Source organism: Myotis davidii, unplaced genomic scaffold, assembly GCF_000327345.1.
Source record: "Myotis davidii unplaced genomic scaffold, ASM32734v1 scaffold993, whole genome shotgun sequence".
Classification (NCBI taxonomy): domain Eukaryota; kingdom Metazoa; phylum Chordata; class Mammalia; order Chiroptera; family Vespertilionidae; genus Myotis; species Myotis davidii.
The window spans coordinates 722,269-743,832 of NW_006285483.1; positions in this window are offsets into that span (position 1 = coordinate 722,269).

The window sequence follows — 21,564 nt, forward strand, 5'->3', positions numbered from 1 at the left end:
ATGGACATGGCTCCCACCTACCACCCTTCAGCCCTCTTGAATGGGAGTCAATGATGTAGGAATATAGCATGGCTGGGGCTGGGCTTTCTGGAGGTTGGCAGGAAGTCCAGGGCCACTCCCCTTCCACTCTGAGCTGCTCTGTACTTTTTGCTCCATCCAAATATTTAAAGGATCCATTGGGCCTCCTGACAAGTAAGAGGGAGAGAGAGACTCAAGAGAGACAGGGAGGAGGTTAGAGTCAAGAGCAAGAAAAGAAAGGAGAGGGAAGAGAAGAGAGAAAGTGAAAGAAAGGAAGGAAGACAGGAGGGAGAGAAGACAGATTGAGGTCCTCCTGTCAGGAAGCCCTGGTCTGTGAGCAGACAAGCCTTGTGGGCACAGGCACGTACACATGCCCACACACATGTTCCCCCAAAACCCACACACATGCACAGCCCTTAATCCAGACCTAGGAGCAGGATGGTGCAGGGGTGGTGCTGGGCTGGGGGCCTGGCCTGGAGACTATGGGTGAGGGTCTTTGAGAAGGCTTCTGGGAGAGACCAGAGAGGGGTGGGAACTGGGACCCAGGGCCTGGGCTGAGGCTACAGATTTGGGCTTCCCTGGGGAAGGGAGACTTGCAGACTGGCTCAGCCCTGAAGCCAGGCCCAACAGATTATCCCTCCTCTACCTGCTCCAGTCGGTTACTTTGCATCCCAGTGGGTCTCAGCCTGACTTGGAGTCATCTGGGGAGTGTTTACATTCCCAGTGCCCTGGCCCCACTTCATACATGGTGGTGGTTTTAAAATATACCCACAAATCCGTTGATACTTCTCCCTTCTGAAGATGGAATCAAATTCCCTTCCCCTAGAATGTGGCTCTTCTTACAAACAAACAGAAAAGAAGTGACAGTGTGTGATTTAGGAGGTTAGGGCGTAAAAGGCACTAGGTTTTTTCTTTGCACTCTTTTTGATCACTCACCCAGTTGCCATGCCATGAGGACACTCAAGCAGCGCTTTGGGGAGGCCCATGTGGCAAGGCACTGAAGCCTTCTGCTGAGAAATCCTGCCACCTGAGTCATCCCGGGAGCGGATCCTCCAGCCCCAGTCAAGCCTTTGGATGACTGCAGCCCTGGCGGTCATCTGAACTACATCCTCATGAGAGGTCCTGAGTCAGGGCCTCCCAGCCAGCTGCCCTTAGATTCCTGACCCTCAGAAACCACATGAGAGGAGAAATGTAGTTTTTAGGTGCTGCATTTTGGGGAGTAATTTGTTATGCAGCAATGATGACTAATATACATTCATTCCATCAGCATCCCTGGGGGTGGGGCAGGACACAGGTGTGACTAAAAGCTCCCTAGATGACACCAGTGTGCATTCAGTGTTGAGTTTGTGAGAGTATGTGTGCATGTGTGGCTGGGTGTGTGCCGTGTGCATGTGGATGGGGGAGGCACCGTGCCATGTGAATTTGCCAGGATGCATAACTATCAGCACCCCCTTGTGTGTGTCCCTCTCAGAGTGAGTCAGTGCATCTGCCCCAGGTACCTCTGTCAGGGCCTGGCTCAGGAAGGGCTAGGGCTGGAAAGAGCCTTGGAGGTTTCATGGTAGACCCACGTGGATGACTCACCTCTTCTTCTCTGGAAGCCCTCTTGGAGCCTCAGTTTCTCCGTTTGTGAAATGGAACATGCAGCTCACCATTCTTTTTTTTTTAATTTTTGTTTTTTTTACAGAGAGGAAGGGAGAGGGATAGAGAGTTAGAAACATCGATGAGAGAGAAACATTAATCAGCTGCCTCCTGCACACCCCCTACTGAGGATGTTCCCGCAACCAAGGTACATGCCCTTGACCGGAATCGAACCTGGGACCCTTGAGTCCGCAGGCCAACGCTCTATCCACTGAGCCAAACCAGTTAGGGCTGCAGCTCACCATTCTGCCCAATCCTTTGAGGAGGCACTGTCTGAGCTGGCTACCTGCTTCCTGGCCTGGTTTTGGTAATATTTTGGTAGCACTGGGACTTTGGTTGTAATGGCTCTTGATATAATGAAATCTGACCTTCAGCTGTGCAGACATAAAAGCAAAGCCACCTAACTTCCTGTGCCTCAGTTTCCTTACCTGTAAAATGGAGAGCATAAGGAAACCTGCTTCATAGGTGGTTCAAGCATTGAATGAGATAAACCCTTTACAGTGTTTAGGCAAATGCCTGACACATTGAAATCACCAGTACGTGGTGATGACTGTTAGGACTTGTCTGAGAAGGCCAGAGGCATCAGCGACTTCCTGAGTCTGGAGTCCTGCCATGGGTCTGCTACCTTCCCAGTGGGACTGACACTGAGCCCCAGGGTGATGGAACAGTTGAGGGGACAAAGTGGGGGCAGTGGAGAGGGGAGCAGGGGAGAGAGGTGGTTCCCTGGGAATCTCAGGGCTTTTAGCACTGCCAGTCAGGGTGGGGAGGCGTTAGAATCCCTCTGCCTAGAGCAGTGGTTCTCAACCTTGGCTGCACATTAGAATCTCCTGGGAATCTTTTTAAAATCTTGATTTCTGGGCCTCATCCTCCAGAAATTCCGTTTCTTTGTTACTAATGTTGTGGCCCCCAGCCCATAACAAAGAAACAGAATTTCCGGAGGATGAGGCCCAGAAATCAGGATTTTAAAAAGATTCCCAGGTGACTCTAATGTGCAGCCGAGGTTGAGAACCACTGGCCTAGAGAGTGAGGTGGGTGAAGTGGGTGGTGGAGGGAAGGAGCAGAGAAGAGGCCGAAGGATTGGAAACTCCCTGGAGACACAAGGACAGGGAGACAGAAGCAAGGAGAGAAGGAAAGAGACTCGGGAGCCCAGGGGCAGCCTGACCTGAGCTGCACATCGGGACCTGGCAGGACAGGCAAAGCTGCATCCTTGGGGGACAGGGGTGGGGGTGTGGACGGGCAGTGTTTCCTCTCAGGTCCCTACTGGGGATGGAAGGGGCCAGGATCCCTCCTCTTCTCCCACCCAGATCCAGGGGCTCTCACTCCTCACCCAGCCCCTCCCACCCTCTGACTTTAGACCTGGGAGGAGCTGCTAGTTCCCAGATGCCCAGGACAGTGGGCTGCCAGGCATCAGCCTCGAAGGAATCAGCCCTTGTCTCACAGATGGGGAAACCAAGGCTCAGATTTGCCCAGATGGATCTGGGCTCACCTCCTTCAGGCACAGCTCAGAGTAGTGGCCCAGCCTGGAGCCCCCTGATGCCCAAGTCCTGGCTGGGTTTTGGTTTCCTGATTATCCTGCGAGGAGGAGGGACCTATCCAGGCCCCCTTTCTGTGGGGAGTGAGTGAGGCTGAGAGGCCCTGAGGGAGTGGGGGAAGGGCAGGAAGCATACACCAGGGACAGGCATTTGATGTACCTGCCTTTTTGACCATCAGCATCTGTAGGGCAGAAATGATTATCCCTATTTTACACGCGAGGAAAGTTAGCCTCAGAAAGTTAATTGAATTGCCCAAGGTCGCTCATCTGGTAGTGGTAAAAACTAGGACTCGAATCCAGGTCTGGCCCCCAAATCTGGACTCTTTCATGCTGCTGTGTGCATGCGATTAAGAGTGGGGATGGAGGGAGAGCAGCCACCCTCCAACTGGGTCTGAAGAGAGGGCCACAGGCCAGGAGTGGGGAGATCCATCTGGGTGAAGCAGGGCAGGGCAGGGCAGGCAGCCCTAGTATCCAGGCCCAGAAAACCTTGGTTAGAACCCTGGTTTTGCCACTCTCCGTCTGGGGAACGTCAGGCCAGATATGGATGGAGTGGCTGTGAGTTGTCTCCTGGATATTTGGTGAGTGACTGAATAAAAAAGCAAGTGAAGGTGTGAGGAGGAAGCCCATTTATTATAACTTGGGTCTAAGGTTAAAGTGCCACCTCAGATCTGGGACAGAGGTGCTGCAGGGACCCAGCCCCTGAATCTCTCAGCCCTCCAAAGGGAGTCAGATCCCCACCTTCCCCACACACTATGTGGAGGCCAAGAGATCCAGCTGATAGCCCGGGGGCAGGGTGCACATGCTGGCGGCCCAGATGCCGGTGGCTGCCTGTCACATGATGGCATTCTCTCCCCTATGAAGTCACCCTGAGATCTCCCTTTCTGGGTTAGGTTAGTTGCTGTTAATTAAACCAATTGTTGGCCCAAATGCTCATCCCATTAACATGTCTCTCAGACCTATTAATCACCCACCAGTGGAGGAAAGGGGATGGGAGGTGCGGGTGGGGGTGGAAGATCCTGAAAAACCAAGCCCCAGGCTGCCTCATGGAGAAGAGAAGGGGCCAGAGATACTCAGCTCCACCCCCTGCTCTCTTTGGGGAGTCTTGCAAACTTCTATTCCAGCCTCAGAATTCCTGGAAGCCTGCTGTGTCTGCATCCCATGAGGTCCAATGAGGGCCTTTTGCCTCCATGCCTCTTGGGACCTCTTTCCCACTCAGCTTCCCTGGGGCAGGGCCAGCATGAGGGCAGAGGTGACTGCATGGTTTGAGGTGGGGGCCAGTTGGAGAGGCAGGTTACCCCCACCCTATTCATGCACACCTGCCCCAGTCCTGTGCCCTCTGTAGCTCCTTGGACCTAGAGGGGCTCCCTAAACACCTCACTTCTCTGCCCAGGCCTTCCTGGGGGTGACTGGACCTAGAGGAGGATGCTGGGCCCATGCAGGGAGCTCAGATAGCCGGCGGGCCTCCCTCTCTGGCCTTCCTCCTTCCCTCCCAGCTGGGCCCTGCTCCCTCCCCCCGGTGTCAGGGGCCAGCTGGGCAGGGAGGGATCTAGGGTGGGGCCAGCAGAAGGTGCATAAATCATTATTGGCGAAGACCTCAGCCCTGAGCTGCGGGTGGAGGCTGCTGCTCACGGCTCAGGCCAGGGCATAAATCATAATTCCCTACAATAGATCCTTTTGCAGCCGCCATCAGGAAAACTGTGTTGGTTTTATCGATTTTTTGACATGGGGGCCTAGGCAGCGGGCGGCTCCTGAATCATTATGAAATGAAACTGATTAGGAATTCATGGAATACTAAATAAACTTTACGAGCCCGTTGTAAGTTTTTTGATGCATGGGGAGCGGAAAATGAAAACTAATGATATAAAAATTACACAGCGTGCTGAGTATTATTATACCGCTATTGATTTGTTTCAAACTGTACATCAAAATCGAAGCGGGCTGGGGCGGTTCCTGCAGCGATGCCGGGGATGTTTGGGCTCACCAAGGCCGGAGGACTTTTTTCCCCCCTTCTGTTTTTCTTTCTCTCTCTAGCTTCCCTGCTCTGTAATCTGACTCCTTTCTTTCCACCTCCACTCTTCCAGGGAAGGCCCCAGGGACCCCCTAGCCACCCACAGCAGGGTAGCCTTTTTCTCAGCTTGGAACCTGGATGATGGCCCAACCTGAGTTCCTGGCCTCCACTGGTCTTTCTCTCCGGAGCTGCATTTTCAACCTGTGAGTTTCTTTTTTCCCTTCTGCCCCCACCCCCGGCCCCTGTTTCTCTGGGGAAGGACTGTATGCTTCAGGGGAAAAATGCTCACATATGACATAAGGAAACCAATGGAAATGTGAAACATATCATTTAAGTTATCCATCATGCAGTGTGTGACCTTAAGCATGTCACTGTGCCTCTGGATACAAAAAAGATTGGACTCCTCAGATCAGGGTTCCTCAAAGTCTGTCTTTTTGAGAACCCACGTGTCATCTTCAGAGCTTGTTGAAAATATGAATCCCTGGGTCCCTCTTTAGATGAACTGGCTCCAAATCTCAGGAGGGGGATCTGGGAGTCTGCATTTTACTAAGCATCCCATATGTTGGATGTGAACCACTGTACCCATTGATCTCACACCATATAGCTGAGCCACTTATCCCACTGGGTTGTCAGAAGTGGCCTTAAAGCTGTGAATGTTGATTTCTGTATTAGTCAGCTTTTGTTAGTTTATGATGCAATAACAAATAATCCTCAAATCTCAGTGGCAACATGAGTTTGTTTTTTGTTGATGGCACATACCTGTTGTGGATCCTTTGTGGCTCAGCTCTGATTGTCTTCATTCTGGGGTTCAGACAGACCAAGTAGCGCCAGTCAAAGACCTGCTATTCGGTGGCAGAGGGAAAAGAGTAAGAAAGATGGTGGAAACATGTGATGCTTCTAAAGCTTTCGCTTGGACGTAGTGTATGTCACTTCTGCTCCCATTCCATTCACCCAAAGGAGTCATAGCATCAAGTCCAATGTCAGTGGAGTGGAAAGCACACTCCTCCCTCAGGAGGTGGGCACCAGGGAGAGCCTTCGGGGATGGGTTGGGAGAGATGGCAGTAGATGTTGTAATATACTGTACTGTAGCCTCCTGGGCTTGGGCCCAGGCCACCTCAGAATTTGGGGTCCAAGACCTTGCTTGGATGGACCAAGGGGTTTGGCCTAGCTCAGTTAGGAATGGTGCTGCTGCTTTACACAGGTGTGCACACATTACACTACTGTCTCCATGACCATTGTCCACTGACCTCCTCTATCTACTCCAAGATCCTGGCCTTCCTCTCAACGGTCATGGTTTCAGCCCTTTGCCTCATAATGATTTGTTTCCTTCATTTCTACCTCCCTGCCGGGGAGGGAGGCCTGAAAACACCTGCCAGGGTTCCTCGGTGGAACTGGTGTCTGGTGAAAGAGAATTCTTTTATAAAACTGTCCTTTATCCTCTAAATTCAGAGGGTAAGTTTATATTTTGTGTATTGATTTTCTTAAAGTGGAACACAGTAGCTTTCTTGTTAGCAAGTGTCTTACTATTTCACAAGAGAGAACTCATGTAAGTTATCTCTCCTGCTAGAATAGTTCTTATTATGTTCAACATCACATTAGCCCAACTCTCAGAGAATTTGAACTCTTCCCCTGGATGCAGCATGTCACTCCCAGAACCACATTACTGCCCAGCTCCAGGCATGTCAGGGTGGCATTCTCAAGAAGCCCAGGGATCATTTGAGGGGACCTCCCACATGAACTTGGCTCTGGGAGATGTCAGGGATTTCAGTCGCACAGCCTGGCCCTCGGGGACCTCGGCATCTTTCTGAAAACACAGAAACACACACACACACACACACACACACACAATGTATATACTCTGCACACACACCTTTTCATAACTAAACAAAATGGATCACTTGATGGTTCAGAAAGGACACAGGAATGAGTTGTACGGTTTGAGTTTGAATCGGTTCTGCCCCTAACTGGCTCTGTGGCTTTGGATGTTACTTTAAAAAAAAGAGGGGGCAGTTTCCTCTGCTGTCAAAAATGGATTTGGACTCAATCCATCTGAGATTCCTTCCAGGGGATCAGAGTGTGCAGTGGTTAGCACACTGGCACAATTCCCACAAGATATTGATGCCTATATCAGTCCCAATTCTTCTCAGCTTGGGGAAAATTTCAAACTGGCTTAAATGAAAAGGCAGTGATTGACTGTTGAAGAGGCCAAGGGAGTCTTCAGGTGCAGTGTGAGCCAGGAGTTCAGCTAACATCAAAGATTGGTCTTCACCTCTCAGCTCTTATCTGGAGTCTTCCTGGAGGCTGCCTCTTTCTCAGGCATGCTCCCTCCTCACGGTGACAGTGTGGCTGCCAGTAGCACTAGGCCCACATCCTAATGGTTCAACAACGGGAACATCTCCTTCCTAATAGTGACAGTAAAATTCCCAAGACTGAATTTCATTGGCTCAGCTTAGGTCACATGCCCACCCATGAACCAATCCCTATAACCAGGGGCAGTGGGAGGATTTCAGGCCCATAGCCATGTGGAATTGAGAACCACATGGACTCAGAGTGAGAGAGAGAGGCTCCAAAGGAAATCTGAGATACAGTTTCAAGAGATAGATTCTAGGCAGATACTAGTGAAAGCTACAGATGTCCACTGAAGTCCCTGAGGTCAAGGGCAGGAGGAGTGGCCAGAGCAAGGGCATGTCTGGAACTTTGGAGACAGTTGGGATAAAGCCCAAGGCTGAGGGCCAGGGGTCCTTCATGTGTTGGGGGAGCTTGGAGACAGCAGTGTAGCATTGAGGCTGCTCTGGGCAAAGGGACAGAGTGCTCCATCTTCACAGTCAGCATCTTCATTTCTACACAGGCAGGTCGGTGAGTTGTAAGCAATGCTCCCAAGTTACAGACCTGTGTTCATATCCAGTTTTACCCCTTCCCAGCTGTGTGACCCTGAGCCAGTCCCCTACTCTCTGAGCCAAGTTTCTGAAGATTGAGTGAGAAGCTGCTCAGAGAAGACTCATTGGCCCTAGAACCTGGCTTTGTCTGCAGAATTCCTCCCAGGTTCTGAATGAATATGCCTGTTGTATCCTCACCTCTGGCCTTTCACTGAGGGCAGGACCACATCATGTACATGGCTGCTCCCAGCCTTAGCACCATGCCTGGGCATTGTCCGTGGTCCACGGGTGGCTGTGAAATGGAGTAATGGAGCATCGACTGGGAGATCCTCCACAGGTGGGACCCGAATGCAGCTGGCCCCCTTTAGCCTCTGCTCTACCCACACTCACTCTGCAGCAGGCATCACATGTATATCCATCCCCAAAGCCTAGGTGAGCAGAGTGGATTTCACTAAATAAACTTTTCATGGAAAGACAGGGGAGTTGATAACATCACATGTCACACTCCAAACTAGTCACACCAGGCACTGGGCTTCTCATCTCTCCTTCCAGACAGCACTCTCCCCCTCATCTCCAATTCCAGTTTCTTAAAACACAAACAAACAGAAAGACCCAACCAAATTCAAACCCTCATTTTGGATCCACACAGCAAAATAAAATCTGATAGGACACAAATCATCTGGCCCAGTTTGACCTGCTTCATCCCTTTCTTTGAACTGATCATCTGATTAACCCCAAAGCCCAGGGCTACCAGAGTGGTTCAGACCTGATCCTACAGAGGCAGGGGGCTCCTGAAGGACAAGGAAGCCCACTACCTTGATGATAAGCCACCACCAGGCTTCCCGGAGTCTCAGAGAGGGGATGTGACTTGCCCCATGCCACCCAGTCCTTAGGCAGGGCTTCTCCACTACACCCCAGCTGCATTGGGGGGCTAGATTTGGCCCCCTCCCTGTGCCCATTTGCCTCTATGGGTGGGAGATGTGGGGTGGGGAAGGGTTACTCCTGGCTGGCTCTCCTCGTGGTGTTTGGGGTGCTACACACATTGAATTAGATGTGGCTCTGAGCAGGCCATTCATTCATTCCTGACCATATCGACTGCAGAATTGAGTGCTACAAGTAAGAAGGAGTTTAGCTATTATTCTCCTACTGATTTGATTTAATGTTTGGTTTATTCCTGTCCCTCTCCCCCCTCCTGTCCTCATCACTTTGACATTTGCATAGTGTTTCCCTGCAGTTTTGTCGAGCACACGTTTTTTTCTGGTAACTTCATGCTTTGGCTTGAATGGTTTTTATTCGGGGAGTTTGGAGCCCAGTGAGACATCTTCTTCCTTCCCTACCCTGGTTTTTCTTTCCACCCAGTGTGGGAAGGGCACATAAAGAAACATATTTCCCAGTTTCTTGCCTATTTGTGAGTCTATAAGATTCCTGCCGGCTAGTAGCCTTCAAGTGTTTCTGAATTTCCTGGGTGGATGGGGACTCAGAGTGCTCATCAGTAAGTCTGCCCTGCCCCCACTGGTTAACCTCTGCCTTTCTATCAGGCACCTCTGCCTACTTCACCATACCCTTAGGATGCCCAGAGCTACCCAGCAGTGAGGTGGCATGTTCTGTCTCCTCTGTCCCCTGGTGCTGCCTTTTGTTATCCCACAGTTGGGCTGCTCAGGCCTCAGGGTTTATAGAATACCTGGTTGTCTTAGCTCGATGTCACCCAGAAGCAGACCCCGAGACCAGGATTCAGTGGAAGTGGTTTATTTGGGAGGTGAAAGGGACATCTGGGAGTGGGTGGGATATGAGTCAGGGAAGGATACCCTATGGATGGTTACACTTAGTTCAGCCCCAGTTCCCCAGATTACCCAACATACCTGAACTCCTGGGGTGAGCACCCAGGATGAGAGAGGATCAAGTTAGGAGTCCTTCTCACTACTAGAAGGCTATTGAGCCAACTGGAGAAGGGCTCAGTCGGGACAGGGAGATCACCAGCAGAATCTGCAGATTCCTGAGTCCACCTCATGTGCCCGGACCCCTCTCTCCAGCTAGCCCTAGAGAGGAGGTAGAACCAGCGGGATGAGGGGACAGAAAGGCTAGAAACATAGGCACATGCCTCAATAATACAGTGACCAAGCAGAGGTTGAATGATCACCTGTCCAGGGATGCCATCGGCCGAAGGAGGGAGTTAGCATATATTAAACACCTATTGTGTACCAGCCTAGGATATATGGGACTAAAATGCAAACTCCTTAAAGGCTGGGACCCATATTTTATTTTCCTTTGTATTCTCAGGGTCTAGCATTATGCTTAGGTCCTCGTCATAAAGCCTAGAATAATGGGAAAAATAGCTACCATTGACAGTCATCTACTAGGCACTAAGTGCCTTATATTTACTGTAATGAATTCTTATGACAATTATTCATAGTAGGTATGATTATCCCCATTTTACAGACAAGAAAACTAAGGCTCATTGGGGTTAAATGACTTGCCCAGGATCACACATCGGAGTGGCAAAGTCAGGATTTGAACTCAGGTGCATTCATCTTCTCAAGTTCCTGCTTTCCTCCCTCCTTTGTGGCATGTCCCTGCATTGGGAGGAAGTGGGACTACAGATGTCCTTGGAAGGCCCTCCAACTTCTGAGGTTCTGTCTCAAGCTGCCATTCTTGTCTATCTCCCTACCAACTGCAAAGAAAAGGAAAAGTCCTTTCCTCCTCCTCAGGTGGCTGGTGGCGGATTACTTAGCGCTTGACATGGCGTGTCTCTGTGTCACTGTTCCCGGGCGGAATTAAATCAGGACAGGAAAATATTAATTTGGAGTTGGGGATGGAGGCCGCTCCTTTCCAATTACTCCCCACCCCATCAGGCTTATCCTGGCGCAAACAAGGAAAGAGGCTGGATTAATTGCTTTGGACTCTGCCCCACTCCAGTCCCAATTACTGGGCCGGCTTGGCTCCCAGCATTATGAAGCGCACTGCTGTGCAGGAAATTGTGTGAAATTTTAACGGATTTTCAGATGCAATAATGGAGCACAGGATTTGGGGCCAGCATTCACTGGGTGGCTGGGCCCTCTGTGCCTCAGCTGAGGTTAAGCTGGTTGGGTTTCTTTGTGTATTAAAGGATCATCTGGTTAACCCCGAAGCCCAGGGCCACCAAAACGGTTCAGACCCTGACCCTGCAGAGGTGAGGTGGGCTCGAGGAGAACAAGGAAGCCTTAATAATAATAACACCATTTTCTGAGCCTTCACATGTGCCAGGTGCTTACCCACAACATCTGTAAGCCTCGTCCTTTGAAGTTCTTATTCCCCCCTCCCCCCCATCTTATAAAGGAAGACAATGGGACACAGGGAGGTTAAGTAATTTGTGCAAGGTTACCTGGTTACTCAGTGATGAAGCCGAGGTTTGAACCCAGGTCTGTCTCTAAAGCTGTGCTATTTTCTGACACCTCTTTGCCTCCTCCCTCCTCTTCTACCCCTTATTCTTAAGGATGCATTATTGATGTGCCTTTCCCACCACACTTGAGAGTACAAAGTCCTTTCAGATACTGTCCAGGCACCTGGCATACAACAGGTGCCCATGAGAGGTTTGTTGAACTGCATTAAAGTTGGCCCAGCACCTGGACTCCAGGATTTACTAATGGAATGAGGGCAGAGGGGGGCTGGTGCAACCCAGAGATTTCCTTGGATCAATGAGGATGGGCCCCATTTGAGCCCGTCTGGAGCCCACACGGTGGATGGAGTAGGGAGGGGAATGTGTCCCCATCCCTGATGTGTACCAGGTGTTGCCTATGTGCTTTTCATGTAGAGTTTCTGTTCATCCCCACCATGACCTTAAGAGATAGGTGGCATCACCCACCTCTGAGAGCAGTGGAGATGAAGCCCAGAGAGCTGAGTGAACTTGCCTGGGGTCACACAGCTAGTGAAGTATGGCCTGATCTGCCCAAGTCCAGAGCCCCGGGATTTTGGTCATCCTTGGTCGGAACAGGAAAGACCTGGGGTTTGGGTTTTCAGCTCCAGGGTTGACACACCCCTTAAAACCATGGCAGCTGTGAGCAAAATTCTACCCTTGTGTTTAATATGTCAAGCCAGTAAGAGTGGAGATGGTCTGGTGAAAGAGGAACACTGGAGCCCTGTATGGCTGCAGAGGAGTTGGGAGACCAGGACGGAGTTAGCAAGAGGGAGAACAGTGATATGGATCTTGTACCTCACAAATCCCAGACTCTGGTGAGGCCACCACATGGAAAGAGAATCAGCCTTGATTGTAGGGCTGAAGAGAAAGACCCTGGAGAAGATGAGGGTGTGGAAGGATGAGGGGAGGCACACGGTGAGCATCATTAGCTGTCCAATTCTCACCTACCCCTTTTAGCAAAGGGGAATTAATTATGTGCAGGGGATGCCCCCTTAATGGCCATCATTTAATTTAATTTAAAAAACAGACCTTACACCCCCTGCCCCGCCCCCCCACAGCACCCCAGCCAGCAGCACCACTATTGGCAGCTGCACTGATTAATGGCCTCGTCCTGGAGATAGGAAAGCAGTGGTTCTCAAACTGAGCAACCAGAGTCTCCTGCCGGATCATTACAACTTGGTTTCCTCCACCCCACCTTTGCGTGATGTCTGGAAATTTTCATATCTAACAGGTGTCCAGGTAATGTGAAGTTACTGGCCCGAGGAACACACTCTGGAAACCACTATAATGAAGACAGGGCTTCATGTAGTGCCAGCGAAGCACTGAGACTTCAGCCCTCACCCCTGGGGGACCTCTAATCTAATGTGGGGGGCATAGCCATCTGCCAGGTTAGACCCCCAAGTGCCTTTTCTCCAGTGATGTGTGAGACAAGTGCATTTACTCAGGACCTCTGTGGCTCCTGCCCTGGGCACTTCAGAGAATGGAATGCCAAGGGCCTGGTTCTGTGACCACTCCCCCTATCTACAGGCCCTGCTAAGCTGGATTCTGGGGACACCCACTTGCTTCATCCTTAGCCCCAAGCCCAGAGAGCCCAAGGGAAGCTGGACCCTGTTCTGTAGGCCTTCTGTCCGTGCCCACCAGGGGACAGAATCTGGCAGTGAGCATCTCTGGAGGCCTGGCAGTGGCAGCAGGGGCACACCATTATGGGCCTAATTGTGAGCCTTAGATAGTCCCCACCCCCCATCGATCCGGCTCTGCAGGCTTTGCCAGGACTACTGTCCAGAGAGCTTGTTTGCACCTGTGACAAGGCGAGCTCAGGAAACCTAATTAGCTAGTTTGGTGTTTTATAATTAGGTCCTTTAAAGAATTCATAGGTGGTGATAATAAGCCCATTTAGAAATCTATTAAACTTTGGAGGAAGTTGAAGGGAAGCCCTGCAACTATGTGCACACGCACTTTCTCTTCCCCTGTGTCTCTTCCCTCTGCCTTTCTTTAGTTTTTTCCTGCCCTTTTTCTCTATCTGCATCCTCAGGTACCCTGATTCCTCCCTCAGCTAGATTCTTACACCTTTTGATTGACACTCCGTGTCACCGTGGTGCACACTGATTCAGTTAACTCTTCCTACAACCCTGGGGGGCGGGGGGTGGTACTGTCATTGTACCCATTTTACAGATGAGCAGCCTGGAGCCCACAGAGGTTGAATATCCGCCCTGAAGCTACATGTCCTTCAGTAGCTGAGCCAGAAGTTGAGTCTGGACTGTCTGGCTCGTAATCCCTCATCAAGCCTCACTTTCCTCAGCCTTCATCACCCTGTCTGCCCACGGCCTCAGCCCTCCTTGCTCTCGCCCAGCTGGCTGAGCTGGAATTTTACAAATCACATTCCTGTTTTCTCAGAGGATTGGTGCCAGGGCTTCAGAGCTAACCTCAGATGGGTCTGTAATGGACAATGGTTTCCAATACAGCTTGTTTTTTCAGCAGCTCTTCCCACTGGATTTCTGCCAAGGTAGTATGAGAGAAGGAATAGGTTGATTGCCTCCCTCCCTCCCTCTGTCCCTCCCTCCCTCTCTTCCTCCTTCCCTCTTGCTTTCCCTCCCTCCCTGTCTTCCTTCCCTGTACTGGGGCTGAGGAGCCAGAAATGAAGTTGACCAGTTTCCAGCTGAGGAGTCTAAAGGGTCCCCTAATGCCTCTGTATCTGCATTAGATCCCCCAGCTCCCTCTTATCACATTGTTTCCTTCATGGTACTTATCATAACATGACATTTTCTCGAGGATTTGTTCACTTATTCATTCACTTGTTTGTTACCTATCTTTCCCCATTAGACCGAAAGCGCCATGGGCGGCAAAGATGGGTCTGCATATATCTGATTCCCCAGGGCCTGCATGGGTTCCTAGCACAGAGCAGGAACGAGTGAACATGTTGAACCTGACCTTCAGTTTCCTTATCTCTAAACTGGGGATAAAACATCTATCTCCTCTACAGGGTAAGTGCCTGGTACACAGCAGGTGACCCACCAATGTTGGTGCCCTCACTCTGCCCTGCTATGCCCTTCAGGTAAGCACTGCGGTGCCCAGAGAAGGTCTAACTTAAAAAAACAACCCTTTGATGACTCCTCCCTTTTTTTCTTTATAGTGCAAAGACATTTTTCCGTAAAGCAAATGAACCCTTCCAGATTAATCTACTTTAGAAATTGGGTGTTTGTGTTTGTGTTGGGCATTCTTAATGCGGGCTGCCTGGGTGTGTATAACTGTAGAAATGTGTAAATGTATGTCTTAGTTCTTTGTTACAATAGTTCACCATTATGCAGATTCCGAGAGAGTAGGTTCTTGAAATTATGCCTCCTTGAAGCATAACCAAGACTGCAGAGATATAAAAGTCAGATGTGGGGCTGCTGCTCCTTGGTGTGGTTGGCAGAGAGCTTGCACTGGTGCTGGATCGGGGTTTGCATCTGGGATCCTGCATGTACTAGTTGTATGACCACAGGTCAAGTTACTGATTCTCTCCCAAGTGGAGTTTTCTCTTCTGTAAAATGGGGAGAGGGCAGGTAATATTTATATCTATCTTATAGCGTAACAACCCTATTCAATGAGTCCATGAGTCAATCATTGCTTCAATGGAAGCTTGTTGAACGCCTCCTATGTACCAAGCACTGCTCTGAGCTCTGGTGATTCATCAGTAAGACCTTTGAAGCCCCATAGGGCTTATGTTCTAGCAGAAGATAATTCATGTGAAGCTCTTAGAACAGTGCTCAGTGAATGCTGGCCAGGAGGGTGACAGTGTACACAGAGTGGCTCTCCAGTGACATGGCTTATGGATCTTGGTTGCACCTCCATAGCCTCTTCTCTGGGAGAAGACATACACGTGGCTGGACACATCTCCATGACACTGATCTATGGCAGGCGTTGGACCTGCTTCTGTATTTCATGACACTGGGAATCTTTGTGATGTGTTTTGGGAAAGGCTGGGTGTGGGGGGAGGTGTGGCATTCAGTGGACAGATCTCAATCTCATCTTTCCTTGCCCTTCTTCATGTACAACTGACTGCCTTCTCTCCTATGCACATTTCAGCTCCCACACTCTGCTTTGGCTCACTGTATTCCCTACTCCCGGACTTCTTTCTTCCTGGCCCTGGGAAACTCCACCCATTATTCAAGGTCCTCCTTCTCAAAGCTGCCCCAGCAGCCTCAGCTGGGAGAAATCCCTTCCTAACTCTCCACCTTCCTCTCTCCCCTCTGTCCCCTCTGTCCCCTCTGTCCCCTCTCCCCTCTGTCCCTTCTCCCCTCTGTCCCTTCTCCCCTCTCTTCCCTTCCCTTCCCTTCCCTTCCTTTCCCTTCCCTTCCCTTCCTTTCCCTTCCCTTCCCTTCCTTTCCCTTCCCTTCCCTTCCTTTCCCTTCCCTTCCCTTCCTTTCCCTTCCCTTCCCTTCCTTTCCCTTCCCTTCCCTTCCTTTCCCTTCCCTTCCCTTCCTTTCCCTTCCCTTCCCTTCCTTTCCCTTCCCTTCCCTTACCTTCTTTCTCTCTTTCCTTGTGTCCTTTCCTTCCCAATGTCCCTTGCTGTGTTTCTGTTCCCCTGCTGGGCCATGAACTCCTTCAGGACTAGAGGCTGTCCCATTCATCTCTGTGTTCTCTACACCATATTGCTTTACTTGCAACGGATTCTCAACAAACACTTTTTAGGCAATTAAACAAATATATGGCTCCATGGGTTTATGTAGAATCATCAGGCTTCACTTTTTCTGGGGGTGGGAGATCTGAGGCAGGGGTCTTGTGTAGAGCAGCAATGGCCCTTTTTGCCTGGGTGCAGAGGCTCCCGCATGTACGCTGCAGCCACCTCGGTGCACTCACACACATCCATGGGGCCCAGGCAGTTGGCTTGGGTGTGTACGTGGGGGGACATGGTGGCAGCCCAGTGCCCAGTGATGGATGAGGGGGGTGGAGGTGACTTTCCCAGGGGAAGATTAGCGCCTGGCAGCTATGATTTGTCTCGTGCCCTCCTGTCCTTTTGCTGGGCCCCACTGCAGAGTCATTCATTACAGAGGCTGCTGTCACAGAGCTGGGGGCAGGGGCTGAGCAATGTGTATATGTGTGTGTGTGTGTGTGGGGGGGGTGGCAGGCTTCACCCCTCCCCCAGAGAGCCTCTCATGCCAGAGCCCATTTTGTGGCCATGAGACAGACGTCTGGAGTTGGGAAGAAGTGGACCAAGCTGTATTCACCTAGGACATACCCTTGTACCCAGGGGCAGCAAGGTGTAATAGGGTGGGGAGGGGCTCATGCACTCATTCATTCACGCACTTGGCAATTTCACTAAGTGCCCACCAGACCTGTCCTCTCCCTTCAAGGCACTCACCACTGCTGGGGGAAGGTGGGCATACAAACTGGCAGTGCAAGGTGGTAACAGGCTGCTGAGACAGCTACCCTCCAGCCTGGGGGACCTCAGGGCAAGTGAGAAGCCACAGGGGGTGGTTTAAAGAGCACTGAACTTGGAGGCTGAAAATTTAGGCTTGAGTTTTGGCTTTATTACTTACTAGTGCTATGGCCCTGGATAAGTCACTTCAAAACTGCTTAAGCCTCAATGCCCACATCTGTAAAATGGGGCTGATGATATATCTTTCATTCACACAGCTGTTTTAAAAGGGAAGAAGCTGTCAATGTGCTTTTTAAATTGGAAGGTGCTATATAGGTGTGTGGGATTATTGCTTCCTTAATTCCACTGCAGGGGTTAAGGGTGGGGGCAAGGCAGCCAGATGAGACTCCAAGAAATAAAATTAATACAACTCCCACACCCTGGTATTTATACAGCCCTCTATAACTTACAACTCAGTTTTACGTTCTTTATATTTCTTGATCCTTACAACAAACCTTGCAAGCCATGTCGCGGCAGGCATTATTAACTCTTATTTTGCAGGGCAGGAAGAATCTCAAGAGAATAAATTGTTTGCCCAAGGTCACTCAGTTAGTAGGGGAATGAGCTAGGACTGGAATGTGGTTCTTTCTGATACTCAGGCCTGTGTGCTCTTTTCCTGTTTCTACACACTGGAGTTCCTCTGTTTTGATAAGACCCTCCATTCATCTCAGCTCCAGCCTGGGTGACATTACCCCCACCCCCTGAGACTGTCCATGAATGGATGTGGCACCTTCCCATTCCCCACACTTTCATTGTGCCCACTCATGACCACTTTTGGACACAATGGTGTTAGGGAATGGGGGATGAGAAGAGAGGGGTCTGTATGTTTGAGAGTGTAAGAGGGAGAGAAGAGGGCAGGCAAGCTGAGATTTTCCAAGAGTCCTCACCCAAATCTGGCATGTCAAATGCTAACGAAGTATGGGAAGGCAAGGAGAGAACTGAGGAGAGAGGGAGGAAGGAGAAGCAAAGGCAGAAGAGAAAGAAAGGGAGAGAGAACTGGAAGTTGGGGTGGAGAGCATCACGAAGGAATATAGAGAGAGGGAAAATACAAGGGAATGGAAATGAGACAGGAAGGAATCTAGGAGAGGAGAGGAAGGAGGAGAGCAAGGGGGAAGGAGGGAGGCCTAGAGGCTGGGGAGGACGTTGGGGGAGGGTCAGCTCTTCTCTGGCTAGGGGTGGGAGATTGAAGGCGGAATCGCAGCAGGCTGTGGAGGAGAGGAATAAGTCATAAACGCTGTGGGAGCAAAGGTCAAATATAGACTGATGGCTCCATTGTTTCGTAGCCAGTGAGGAGGACCCTGTTGGGGGTTTGCCGAGATGCTTAACCCTTTCTTGCCCGGCTTTTTGATGGTGAGGCTGGCAAGGGGATGCAGAGTGAGAAAAGTACCCGTGTGTCAGGGATCAGGATTGGGGTGGGGATTGGACAGGGACCCCACAGGGTTGGGACTGGGTCTTGGGAGAAGGGACTCTCAAGTGTCCTCTCCGCTTCAATTCATAGGAGGTAAACAAAATAAAAACATAACACCTCTCTTTTTCTACTGGTGGTAGTCCTCGCTTGCATCCCTGTCCGGGGAGATTTCCTAGGGGAGAAGGAAGTTCCTGGGAAATTGTTCTTGAGTAGCACCTATTAACAACAGCAATATTAAATAATAGTAACACTAGAAAATGTTTATTAAATAATAAAACCAAAACTAGTATCAATTAATATTTGTCCTGAACACATTAATATATATTATATGTTCAGTGTTTATGGTTTTCAAATAATTTTAACAATCACAATATCATTTAAACTTAACAATCCTGTGTGATTGGCATTACCAACACCTTTTAACACTGAAGAAACTGGTGCTTAGACTTGCCCAATATATGCCAGTTAGCAGCTTTTTTAATCCTAACCCACAGATCTTTCCACTACTCCACAACTTTCCTTGGGCAGTTTCATACTCATTATATGGGGAAATAGGGAGTTTTTCCCCCTCAGGAAACATTTGATTATGAAATAACTCGTGTTAGTTGAGAAAATCAAATGTAGTTGTTGGAGAGGGAGAGGATAAAGCCTGTGGGACAGGACTTCAGCACCACGGACAGGTCCCAGCATCTGAGGCCCCTCACCCCTCTCACCAATCAGCTCAGCATAACTAGACTTCTCTCAGGGAGGGGCCTATCGCTAGACCCTGTGGTCCCTCCCCAGGGGAGAGTGGGGGTCCAGCAGTCGACTCCTCAAGCGCTGTAACGCCCCCCTCCACACCCCCAATGATGTATAGACTGACAAAGGACTTAATGCTGTGAATACATAAAGCGGTGAGGCCTGGGCGGTGGAGGGTGACAGCTGCCCTTTAATGCTTGGCTTTTTAAAGATCATGGTAGAGTTCAGAAAGTATAGTCATGAGGTTTAATGATTTAATGGGGACGACTGGGGAGCAAAAATAGTTACTGCGCCCTGGGGAAAAGTGACTCCTCATACATATTACTTTAGCCTAATGGCCTATAACGCCCTCCCCCTGTGCCGTGGGGGGGGAGTCACGCTACATAGCCGCTGTAATACCGAATGGCCTGATTAAATGCATATTAAACAATACTAAATTGGGAAAAAAGAGGCGGAGGTGGTGCTAAATGTATTTATTCAGTTCTGTGGGGGGAAGATGTGGCTCCTCCTCTGGCATTGGGTGGAAGAGGTCCTCTTCACTAACCTGCTTCCCAAAAGGTGTGGTGCCCCCCATGGGATCCAGAGGGTGCTGGGAACCCCAGTTCTCTGGGAGGAGCTTAAGGAGGGAGACACCTCCAAAACGGGGGGAGATGCTAGGCATTAAGGGTCTGGAGTGCCAAGAGCAGGAAGGGAGAGCCAGACCCACTGTCCCCAGAGACCTCCTGTGGTTCCCAGCTTGGAGACTTGTCTGCAGAAATGTGGTTTGATTCTAATCTGTCACTTTTGAGAGGCTGCTCTTCTGTCAGTCCTGGGGCTACTGTGGGACTCTGGGATCTACTGGGGTGGTCTCCTTACTGGTAAACCACTTCCCCATGACCCTCCAACCAAGGCCCTGGTCACCAGTTTCTAAGACCTCTGATTAGACTAGAATAAGAGTGCAGCCTCAGCTCTTCAGCCTCAGCTGTTCGTAGTCTATAGACTACGAATGCACAGCAGAATCACCTGGGGTGGTTTTGAAGATGCCAGTGTCTAGGAGTTATATCTCAAGAGGTTTTGATTTATTTGGCCTGGGTATGGCCAACATGTTAATTTTTTTTTAAAAAAAGCTACCCAGGTGATTCCAACTTGCACCGAACTTGAGAATCACTTCAGTAGAGTGTTAGAGGTGGGGGATACTTTGGAAGCCACCTGGCATAAGACCTTCATTTCACAGATGAGGAGTTGAGGCTCAAAGAGGTCACGACATGTTCAAGATCCCTAGGGATGGACCAGGCTCTTGACTCCCAATCCAGTGCTCTTGCATTGGCCCCTTCCTTTTTCATGGTAGCATGAACAGGGCCAGTGTCAGAACCAGGGACTATGAAGAGTCAGCATCCCGGTTCTGCAGCTCTCTGCCCCAGATAGACCAAAGCCAAGCATGGACTCAGTGGACCCCAAACAGCATCTCTTTCTCTGGACTTGGGGAAGAGGCAGTCTTTGTTTCGTCACTCAGCTCTGTCTGAGTCACACATGTGAGTTTTCTGATCCCAAGAACCTTCCAGATTACCTCCCTGGCTCTGGGTCTTGTAGGTCCTGGTTGACCTATTGGCATTAAGAGCCAAACTGCTTGGATTTAAATCCTGGCCCTGCCACTTACTACCTGTATAACTTTAGACAAGTCAACCCCTGTGTGCTTCAGTTTTCTTGTCTACAAAATGGGGATAATAACAGTACTGACCTCATAAAGTTGATGTAAGGATTACCTAAGTTAATATGTATAAAAGCACTTAGAACAGCATCTGGAGTATAGTAATTACTATGCAAGTGATAGCTGTTGTTGATTTAACATTTTAAATGTGTCTCCCCTTAGGCCCCATCATAGACTGCAATGTTTTAAGTTGTTTGTGTTCCTTATATCTGTTATTCGAGTTCCTTATGGATGGATTCTAAGGTCTGTACCTTAGGGATTTTGTTCCCTCGGGTCCTAAATGGCCTCAGATTCTAGTCAGGATCCATGTAAGTTCAGATATTGCCTTCCCTAAAGAAAAGGAGAAAAAGGCCTTATGAAGTTTGGATGAGAATGGGGCAAGGAAGACAGGAACATAGTTGGGCAGGAACTCAGTTCTAGGCAGGATGCCAGGATAAAGGCTTTGCCTATCCTCTTGGGATGTTTGAAACACTTGAGACCACCTAAGTAGGTGGTGATGGATGCTGGACTCAAAAAAGCCCACTGGCAAGTGAGTATTAAATAGAAAAGAGGCCTGTTTCTGGCTTCCTGGTGGGAATAGTGGGGGTGCATGAGTGGGCATTCATCTTTGTACTTGCCTGCAGCCTAATTTTGTTGAGGCATAATCTTATTTTCAACAAGGCTGCTGGTTTGCTTAGCCACTGACTGAGATGCAATGGAACAGGCCCAGAAACCACCCAAGGCATAGGTTGCAGCCCACAGTACTCTTGCCCTGCTCCCACGAGCATTTGCCCTTGTGTCTTGGGGAGAATGAGGTAGGAATATGGACTTCAGAAAGGCACCGTCTTCTCAGACCAGCTTTTGTAATTTTGGATGCCTGACACACAGAACT